The following is a 9,681-nucleotide window of genomic DNA, read 5'->3' on the forward strand; positions in this document are numbered from 1 at the left end:
TATACATGTAGTGAAGAAAACAATATCTTTCAGAAAAAAATATTTTATACAAGAGATACTTGTCATTACTGATTAACAAATTCGCTTCAGAAATATATACATAATAGATAAAAAAAATTACGTCATGCTCTACCATTGTATACCATCTACTTCATCAATCAACCAGCCTTTAGTCAACCCGTCCCATGACGTCAATCTCTATCAACGTCAACTGTGGGTCTCTATACACCTTCGTCATCGACTTCGTCAGGCTAAAGACGAGAACAATGACCCGGGTTGTCGGTCGTGGTGACCTGAGTTTCCAAGAACGGGCCTATCAAGAATGTCAGACGACGTCTTGGGTCCTCCTTGCTTGGCACAGTTTTGTTGTGTACGAATAGGTCGATCTTTCGTGATTAATGGAGCCTCAAGGTTTTGTGTGTGTGTGTGAGAGAGAGAGAGAGAGAGAGAGAATACATGTATATATAATTATATACATTACTTCATTTACTCTTATTCTTGTTTATTAATTAATTATTATTTTTTTTCCCTTTTGGTGTCGTCTTCGTCCTTGGGATGAGGTTTGTGAGTGACGAAAGAAGATGCACGGATGCCCTTTTTGTTGTTGTTGTTGTTGTTATTATTATTATTATTATTATCATTATTATTATTATTATTATTATTATTATTATTATTATTATTATTATTATTAGCATTATCATTATTATTATTATTAGCATTATTATTATTATTATTCTTATTATTATTATTATTATTATTATTATCATTATTATTATTATTATTATTATTATTATTATTATTATATTTTCTTAATGGGACAACACATATGACCTCAATGCTCGAACATACTTGGCGAGTCTACCTCTTCCTCCTCCTCCTCCTCCTCCTCCTCCTCCTCCTCCTCTCCCTCCATGTCCTCGTCCTCGTTCTCGGTGGGGGTAATAAACCCGCTTCGACTGTCGGGCCTTGCTGTGTTGGTGCTGTGCCTTGCTGCATTGCTTCTGACCCAGGCAGTGGGCGGGAGAAGGGGATGTCCCTTCATCCACACGAAGCCAGAATAGAAATGGAAACCAAATGGATGTCGGATGAGGGAAAGCTGTGTGAGTGTGATTCACCATGGTCTTGGATCACGTGTTGGGCATGTGATCGACAGCTATTTCCCTCCCGGAAGAGAGCTCAGAGCTCTTATATGACCGATCTATGGGTAAGGTTGTGACCTTACACGCACGCACACACCCAACTCCCCGCAGCGATACTGACATTATTTCAGCCTTGGGCGGGATTCGAACCCGGACCGCCGTAGTGGCAGCCGGGGACTCTATCAACTGTGTGTGTGTGTGTGTGTGTGTGTGTGTGTGTGTGTGTGTGTGTGTGTGTGTGCGTGCGTGTGTGTGCGTGCGTCCAAGCACATAGTACAGATACCGGTAAGGTGCAGAATATTCTAATAAAATGAGAAAAAAATGGAGGTGACAGCGTGTGTATTCGGAGGAAGAGCCATTTTGCTTTTGTCTTCATCATTATATCTTAGACAGCAAATACCAAAGACATGACTCAGGTTAGCAACGCGTCCATTTCTCGTTGTTCACAACTTTTAATTTATCTTTTTACTTTAATATTTTAATTCATTTGATCTATTCACTTATCTATTCCTATTTATTTTCTTTTTCATTTTTTATTATTATTTATGTTGGGCCACTTTTGAGTTGTCATTTGCCTCTGTGAACCCCGCCAAAATCATATAAGAAAATAAACAAATAACAAAAAATACATACTTTACTATTTAAATTTATCAGTATTCATTTGAAACGCAGTCACCTTGGCCTTATGTGTTAGGACCCGCGTAGAACGAAGCGAGACTGAAGGCAACTTGCTGTTGAGTGAAAATCTTCCGATTGATCGATTTACTGATTGATTGATTGGGATTCTTGGATCGTCGCAAGGTCGAGGGACAGTGACATCGTGATAAAGAGAGAGAGAGAGAGAGAGAGAGAGAGAGAGAGGGTAAAGACGTTTGGATTTTTTTTTTTTTTTTTTTTTACCACCGCGGGTAATACTGGGGTCATCATCCACTGTACCTCATTTCATGCAATCATTTTATTCTGGCTAAAAATAGACGATTTTATTCAGTTTCTGGACCAGCAGGATGGATGGGAAGAGGGAGGGAAACCTACCTTCCACAAGAAAACAAACAAACAAACAAACAAATAAACAACTAAGGAACCAGGGAATTCTCTCTACCACCCCCCAAAAAAAAAATTACTAAATAAACAGATAAATAAACAAGTAAATAAATAGATAATTAAATAAATAAAAAATCAAGGCATTTCTTTTTTAACCTCTTTCCACTCCAAGACTCTTTTGTCGCCACGTTTTAATGAAGATTCAACTTACGAAACTCACTGATGCGCGCGAAGCTCAATCTGTTTCGTGTTTCAGCGTTTAGTCGTAAACAAAGATAAACAGAGAGAGAGAGAGAGAGAGAGAGAGAGACGACCGTTAACAAAGACGAAGTTCCTCAATGCCGTTTGATCTAAGATGAGCCCCACGGAAGAGGGGATGGGGGTGGGGGGGGGAGGTAGCACAAAAAACGAATAAAAATCAACTGACGAAAACCACGATACGAGAATAAGTATCACCCTGTACGTAAGGTCTGATTTCGTTGGCTAGTAGGGAGCCTACGCCAGGAGGCGCTGAGTAACTGCGGCCGGAGCCGTCACTTTTACCCTATGGTGCGTTTTGGTGGGCTGTTTGGGGGAGGGGGCAGGTAGCTAGCAGTCACCGTTGGGAATCAGAGAGGAGTGCGGGAATCGAACCCATGACTAATTTTGGCAAAAGAAGGAACTGTCCACAGATAACTGAGGCCAAAGCGAGTGTGACCATTTCCTGTTGCTTTTTTGGGCCCAAAAATAACTTCGGTTCTCTGTAGAGATAAATTAGTTTGAGATAAAGAATCTGATAACGATAAAAGTGAAGAAATTACAGATGCATCAGTAAACTTGAAATAATGATGATTTATACAGCATATATATATTATGCATACATACATGCATTTATATATATATATACATATATACTTACATATACATACTGTTCATCCATACATATATATGCATACATGTGTACATACATCTATACATGTATACGTATATACATTACATATATAATTAGCAATATCCTTTTCCCCTTAAATAAGTGGGATAGCCAAAACAATCCGTACAATTACAGATATACAACACACCTAAACATACACACTTCCCCCCCCCCCTTCCCGTCCCACCTCTGCTATGTCCCTGGACATAAGACTGAAGAAGACGCGCGGACGCCAAACATAAACAAGACACTTAGACTAAGTCTTCAACTTAAAACTGGACGTGGCATCCTAAGTGCGCTTGGATCAAGACGGAAAAGGACCCAACTTGAAACTAAACACTGCTGAAGTATTCTGAACGAAATGAACGAACGAAAAGGAATGAAATACGAGCCGAAAAGTGGTGGAACAGAGAGATATGGGGTCAAGGATTGGATAGATAAATAAACGAGTGGATGGATGGATGGGTGGATGTGGGGATGGATAGATGGATGAGTGGTGGATGCCTAGCCTCAATGGACTTCCCTTCACAACAGAAACAAACAAACGAACAAACAAACAAACAGGAGATAAATAATTGTGAATTCGACAGTCAGTCAAACAAGATGTCATCAACGGAGACATTGTTGGCATCACCATTGTTAACACCAAAGGGACTGTTGTCAAATAGGTTGACACCCAAATAATACAGTTTCCACAACCAATCCACAGGGTATCCCAAAATAATGTGTTCATTCTTCGAAATGTTTCGTAATTTTGTCAAATACATTGATCTGTCTGGAAAATTGTGTTCATCCGTCTTATTTTTTTTTCGTTAGTCTAGTCTAGTCCCCCTTGCGTGTTCGCGATGTTCAAACTGATGACCAACATCTTCCAGATACAACTGATAAGGTGGATCAATGGATTTGACAGTGTGACGAAACAATTTAAAGTACATTTTCTGAGGCACAATTTCTCTCTCTCTCTCTCTCTCTCTCTCTCTCTCTCTCTCTCTCTCTCTCTCTCTCTCTCTCTCTCTCTCTCTCTCTCTCTCTCTTTCTCTCTTCTTTTGTCAAGGTCATCTGTACACTACAGTAAATACAGTAAATCGAGGTTTGTTATACCTGACACCACGTCATTCATAAGTTAGTCGACCTATAGATTTATTCGTTTACCTATGTACTTATTTATTAATTTATTTATTCATTGACTCATTTATTCATTTCTGTATAGATTCATATTGCTTATCCACTTTCATAATCATATGGTTATCTTTTCATTTTCACCGACGTCCATATATAGACCAAAAGGGCGCCTATGATAATAATAGTAATAGTAATAATAATAATAATAATAATAATAATAATAATAATAATAATAATAATGGTGAACTGTATTAACTACTCCATTAAGAAATTAAAACACGAAAGTAAGTACAAATTATATTTTCATTTACGAGACCAAACGCGTGGGTGTGCGACAAGACTTTTGTCTCACCCTGTACGCGAGGAACGTCTACTGGGGGAATGACTTGCAGAAGAATGTGCAGCAAATAAACCCAAGGATTGTTTTCACTCCTAACCGACGTCAAGTTTCCGCGTTTGCGAAAAGAACTCTTTCCTACCAGGTCCCTCCCCCACTCCTCTACAACACCTGCTACATAACTACCCAACATCACTTTCGCCTTAATTAGTATGCGATCCAATGTTTTCGTGTATGGATAACAAGCATAACACATTATGTGATGATGAGGGAAGGGACCCGATGTCCATAAACTGTCTTTTTTTTTTTTTTTTTTTTTTTTTTTTTTTTTTTTTTTTTTTTTTTTTTTTTGTGGCGAAGTGTCGTGTTGGACTTAAGCGGACAAACACAGACATGTGCTAAATCATTCACGATGATGACGTATCATTCTGTGTGTGCTATTACGTCTTTCGATGTTTTGTTTAGCTGTTACGCAACAATGTTCTTTGTTGCAATGCCTTATCATGTTCCATGTCTCACGGCCATTTTTTTTTAATGTTTGTTTTCGAGATGTCATGGTGTTTGGAAGAATGTCATAACTGAGGAGGACGGGACTTGTCTGGCGTGTCGACTGTTTATTTTCGATTTACTGCACCAGTACTAGGAGGAATTTCATTAACTTAGAGGAAGAACAATCTTTCACCATACTACTTTATTAACCCCCAACACACACACACACACACACACACACACACACACACACACACACACACACACACACACACACACACACACACACACACACACACACGTGCGCACGCACACTAAATTGATATAAAAGAAATACAAGGGGACATGGAAGGAAGTTAAAAAGGACATTTTATTCTGTAGAAGAGAAATGGACGCGTTCCTAATCTGAATCATGGCTTTGGTATTTGCTTTCGAAGATATAATGATGATCACAAAAGCAAAATGGCCGTTTCCCCGAATACTCGCTGTGTCATCTCCGTTTTCTTTGTTTGTTTGTTTTTCTCATTTTTATGAGAATATTCTACACTTTACCGGTATCTGTACTATGTGCTTGGACGCGACACACACACACAAACACACACACACACACACACACACACACACACACACACACACACACACACACACACACACACACACACACACACACACACACACACACACACACACACACACACACACACACACACACGGCCCTTACATGGGGTGGTCTTTTTATATGCCCTGGGGCGGCACATTTAAGGGGGTGGGGAGGGATTGGCAGTTCTAGTCTGGACATGCCGCTCACAAGGCTGACAAAAGAATCATAATAAAAAAAGGTCAAAGCAGCCCTGACTATTTTACCGTAATATACGAATTTTACGTTAGAATCAACAGAATATGAAGTATTTTTCCCCTTAGCCTTTCTACAATATAGACATTAAATACGAAATTTAAATTTTGTTTAATTATTTCGCAAGCCAATAGCTATGATAGGCAGTAAGGGATGGGGGTGGAGGGGGCGTCACTGAGAACATTGTCCCGACACACACACACACACACACACACACACACACACACACACACACACACACACACACACACACACACACACACACACACACACACACACACACACACACACACACACACACACACACACACACAATTGCTATGAATGACTATTGTTTACATAATGATAACTCCAATGCTGTAAATCACTGACATTGTAAGTTAACAACGTCATCATCAACAGCAACAGTAACAACAATAGTAACAACAACCTACTTTTTCTGATCAGTACTAAGGACACACTGAATACATATTTCGTCCTCACTATGTGAACCTCGTCCAAGAATTCATTTTAATGAACTTCATTTGCTTGTTTATCTTATCAAACTGACTTGTGACATATCACAAGTATCCAAAAATAACTGCCTTATTCCATCAACGTAAAATTGTCGATTGAAATGCATGTGTTTGCTAATAAGAGGAACACTGACAAAGATGTACCATATTTGCAGTTTTTATATAATATTGTTTATCATCGAGTATATATATTCTTATATTCTCTACCGAGAATATATATAAGGACATTTCCACTTTCACTACCAGCAACTCATAATATCGAAGGTCTTCTTAACTTCTTGCCTGGAGCACAAGTCTCAAGTCAGTCTTCTTCCTTGACGCTGCATTGGTCAGCTCCTGGAATCGACATGACGTCACAAACCAGCGACATGACGTCACAAAGGCTACCGCGTAGGCGGACGAGCGGGAAGAAGTTGAACAAATTGCGAATTGTGAGAGGAATGAGAATGAACGTTTATGACGTATGCTTGGAGTAGTGGGCGATGGGTTGATGGTAGATAAACCGTTAAAATTAAAATAATATAAACTTAAACGCCGATTTTTTTTTTTCTTCTCGAAGTTTGTTAGAGACACTGTCCGCCAAGAACGTCACCGGAAAGCGAAGCCTGTGATTGGACAATACGCTCATTGACCCCACCCCCCGGACCCAGTGATTGGCTGTGCGTCAGTCTATCTTCCTGACGTCATGAGTCGTTGATTGCATGACTTTGATGTAATCAGTATTTTATGAATTTGAGTGACACCCCTAAGGACCAGAGGCACGCAAGTTTATTATTACTATAATTAAATTATTATTATTATTATTATTATTATTATTATTATTATTATTATTATTATTATTATTATCATTATCATTACTAATATTATTGATATTTTTATTGCCTGATTACTATCAATTCTACTTTTTTGAGATTTGCCGTAAATATCTTTCTCCTTCACCATCTCTCTAGGACAGAAGCTCTGGTTACCTGGGGGGTTCGAAACCCCACGTGACGTCATGCGCGAAGTGGGTCGACTGTTTCGCCTCTAGTGCGCAGGCCTACGTCACAGGGCGAATGAATGCCATCAAAGTGGTGGCGGTGAGGTCGAGGATCTTGAAGGAGTTTACAAGAGCATTTCGATTGTTTTCAAAGAACTTAAGAGCTTCAACACTACGATGGACATAAACATTCATTCAAGTATAAGAGTTTTTTTTTTTTCTACCTTCGTGTCCGTTTTCTTTGACCCTGTTTTCCCTTCCGTACCTAGTAGTACATTTATTTATTTATTTTATTTTATTTATGATTATTTTTCTTTTAATCTTCCTGTTGCTGGGTGGACTTAGAGGGGGACAAGGGAGAAAAAGAAAAGGGGAGGGAGGACGAGAGAGAAGTTGAGAGAGAGGAAAGGGATAGAAAGAGAGAGAGAGAGAGAGAGAGAATAGAGAGAGAGTGGAGTGGGGAGAGAAACAGGAATGCGTGTTACTTCTTGACTTAGACTCCCCCCTCACCCCCTCACCCCAAGGCCTTCAGGCAGGCCCTTGGCAAAACACCTTACTTACCTCTCGCACCTCCCTAAGTGGTTTGTCTTCATCCTTGTACCGGCTCGTTTCACACGTATCGACTTTTTGCCGTGCGTCGTCGACGACACGACGTCGTGATGTCAAACATGAATATCTATGGATGCTTTCATACGTGGTCGTGACGTGTAGAAACGTCCAGGGACATCCGTGGTTATGTGAGAACACGACGTCGTGTCGTGGACGGCTTAATCCGTTTTGGTGAGTGACATTACGTCACGCTGCGTTTTATGTGACGTTAACGTTTGAGATGACGTCATATCAGTTGATGGACAAAGAATGTTAAAAGAAATGTCGATTGTCGATTTTTTTTTCGAATTTATTCTGGAAAATTTTGTTGCAATGATTTTGCTTCTTTGTGATTTTATATGTTTATTAGTTCACTTATTTGTTTGTCATTTATTTTTATTTGTTATTGTTATTTTCGAGAGCTGACACATTGACATATATGTGTTGGCTTGAGTACTTTATCACAATGGCTGATTTATTTATATTATTTTATATTATTTATCATTATTTATTACCATTGACTCAATCATGCTTATCATTTATTATTTATCATCGTTGGTCTCTATCATTTATTACTTGTCAGCCTTTCAATGTCATACATTTATGTATTTATACATTTATCTGTTAATGGTTATACATTCATTTACATTATTATTATTTTCTTATAAGGAAGATAGGGTCTTTTGGTATATAATAGATATATCAATTCTTATTTCTTTATTCTGTATTCATCCTCGGCATAAAACAAAGGGTCTCTTTTAGTCATATGTCTACAATGCAGTAAGGCGTTGCTGATAACAGAATAATGAAATCATGTGTTGATTTACCGAAAGTGATAACATTGATAAAAAGATCTGATGTAATCGCAGTGAGTCAAGTTGATTTACTGTCTGACTTGTGGGAACAAATTTGTAGTCGAAATCACAAGAATGTGTGTGTTAGTTTTTCGTGTGTGTGTGTTTTCTTTATTCATGAATATCATTTGTTAGTTTAACAAAGAGGATGGTTGTGGAATGGGCGGAGAGTGAGTGCATAGTTGAGTTGGCTACCTCACATAAAAAGGAGATTTTTTTTTTTAAGATATAGATAAATGTTGAACATTATTTGTTAATATATCTTCGTTCATTTATATAAACGTTTATTTATTCCACATTATTTGTTTTTATTTATATCTATTTACCCGTTTTATTTATAATATAATGATTGGTTATAAAATTTATTTACTCTGTGTACAAGACTGGTGTTAGTATTTCATTGAGACATGAAAAAGCATAACAAGAGATTGTGTTTCAATTAGTAAAATGAAACTTGGACTCTTAATGCTTTTGACTGTTTAGATGGTGAGAGGAGATGAGGATCACAGGTGTTCGTACTAATGGAATGCTAAACTTTATACGAAATACACTTCTGCATATTCAGTGACCTACTTAATCAACAGGACATCAGACATCGTAAGACTCACAGATGATATTGACAATGAATATATTGCTTCTTGAGTCAGGGAGGGAATGATGATTAGATATATACAAAAACGACTCCAGGGGTACTACGAGACTTGGAGAACCTGTGAGGCAGAGCAAGGGACATACGTCTTTCAGACGCAAAGAAATAAGGGTCAGTTTTGCATGTCACGCCACTTCTTACCTCCCGCGAGTTCTGCATTCTTCTTCATTTTTTACGATCTGCATACCACAGAGGAGCGCACCCA

General features: G+C 38.5%; 1 protein-coding gene across 1 annotated transcript in view; it reads right to left on the reverse strand.

Annotated features, from left to right (window-relative positions):
- LOC143038424 (sodium-coupled monocarboxylate transporter 1-like) overlaps positions 1–9,681 on the reverse strand; it is a 31,256-nt gene that overhangs the window by 16,933 nt on the left and 4,642 nt on the right. The gene's annotated exons all lie outside the window — the stretch shown is intronic.

This window comes from Oratosquilla oratoria, chromosome 24 (genome assembly GCF_046742065.1).
Source record: "Oratosquilla oratoria isolate Oo_2021 chromosome 24, ASM4674206v1, whole genome shotgun sequence".
In the NCBI taxonomy this organism is placed as follows: Eukaryota; Metazoa; Arthropoda; class Malacostraca; order Stomatopoda; family Squillidae; genus Oratosquilla; species Oratosquilla oratoria.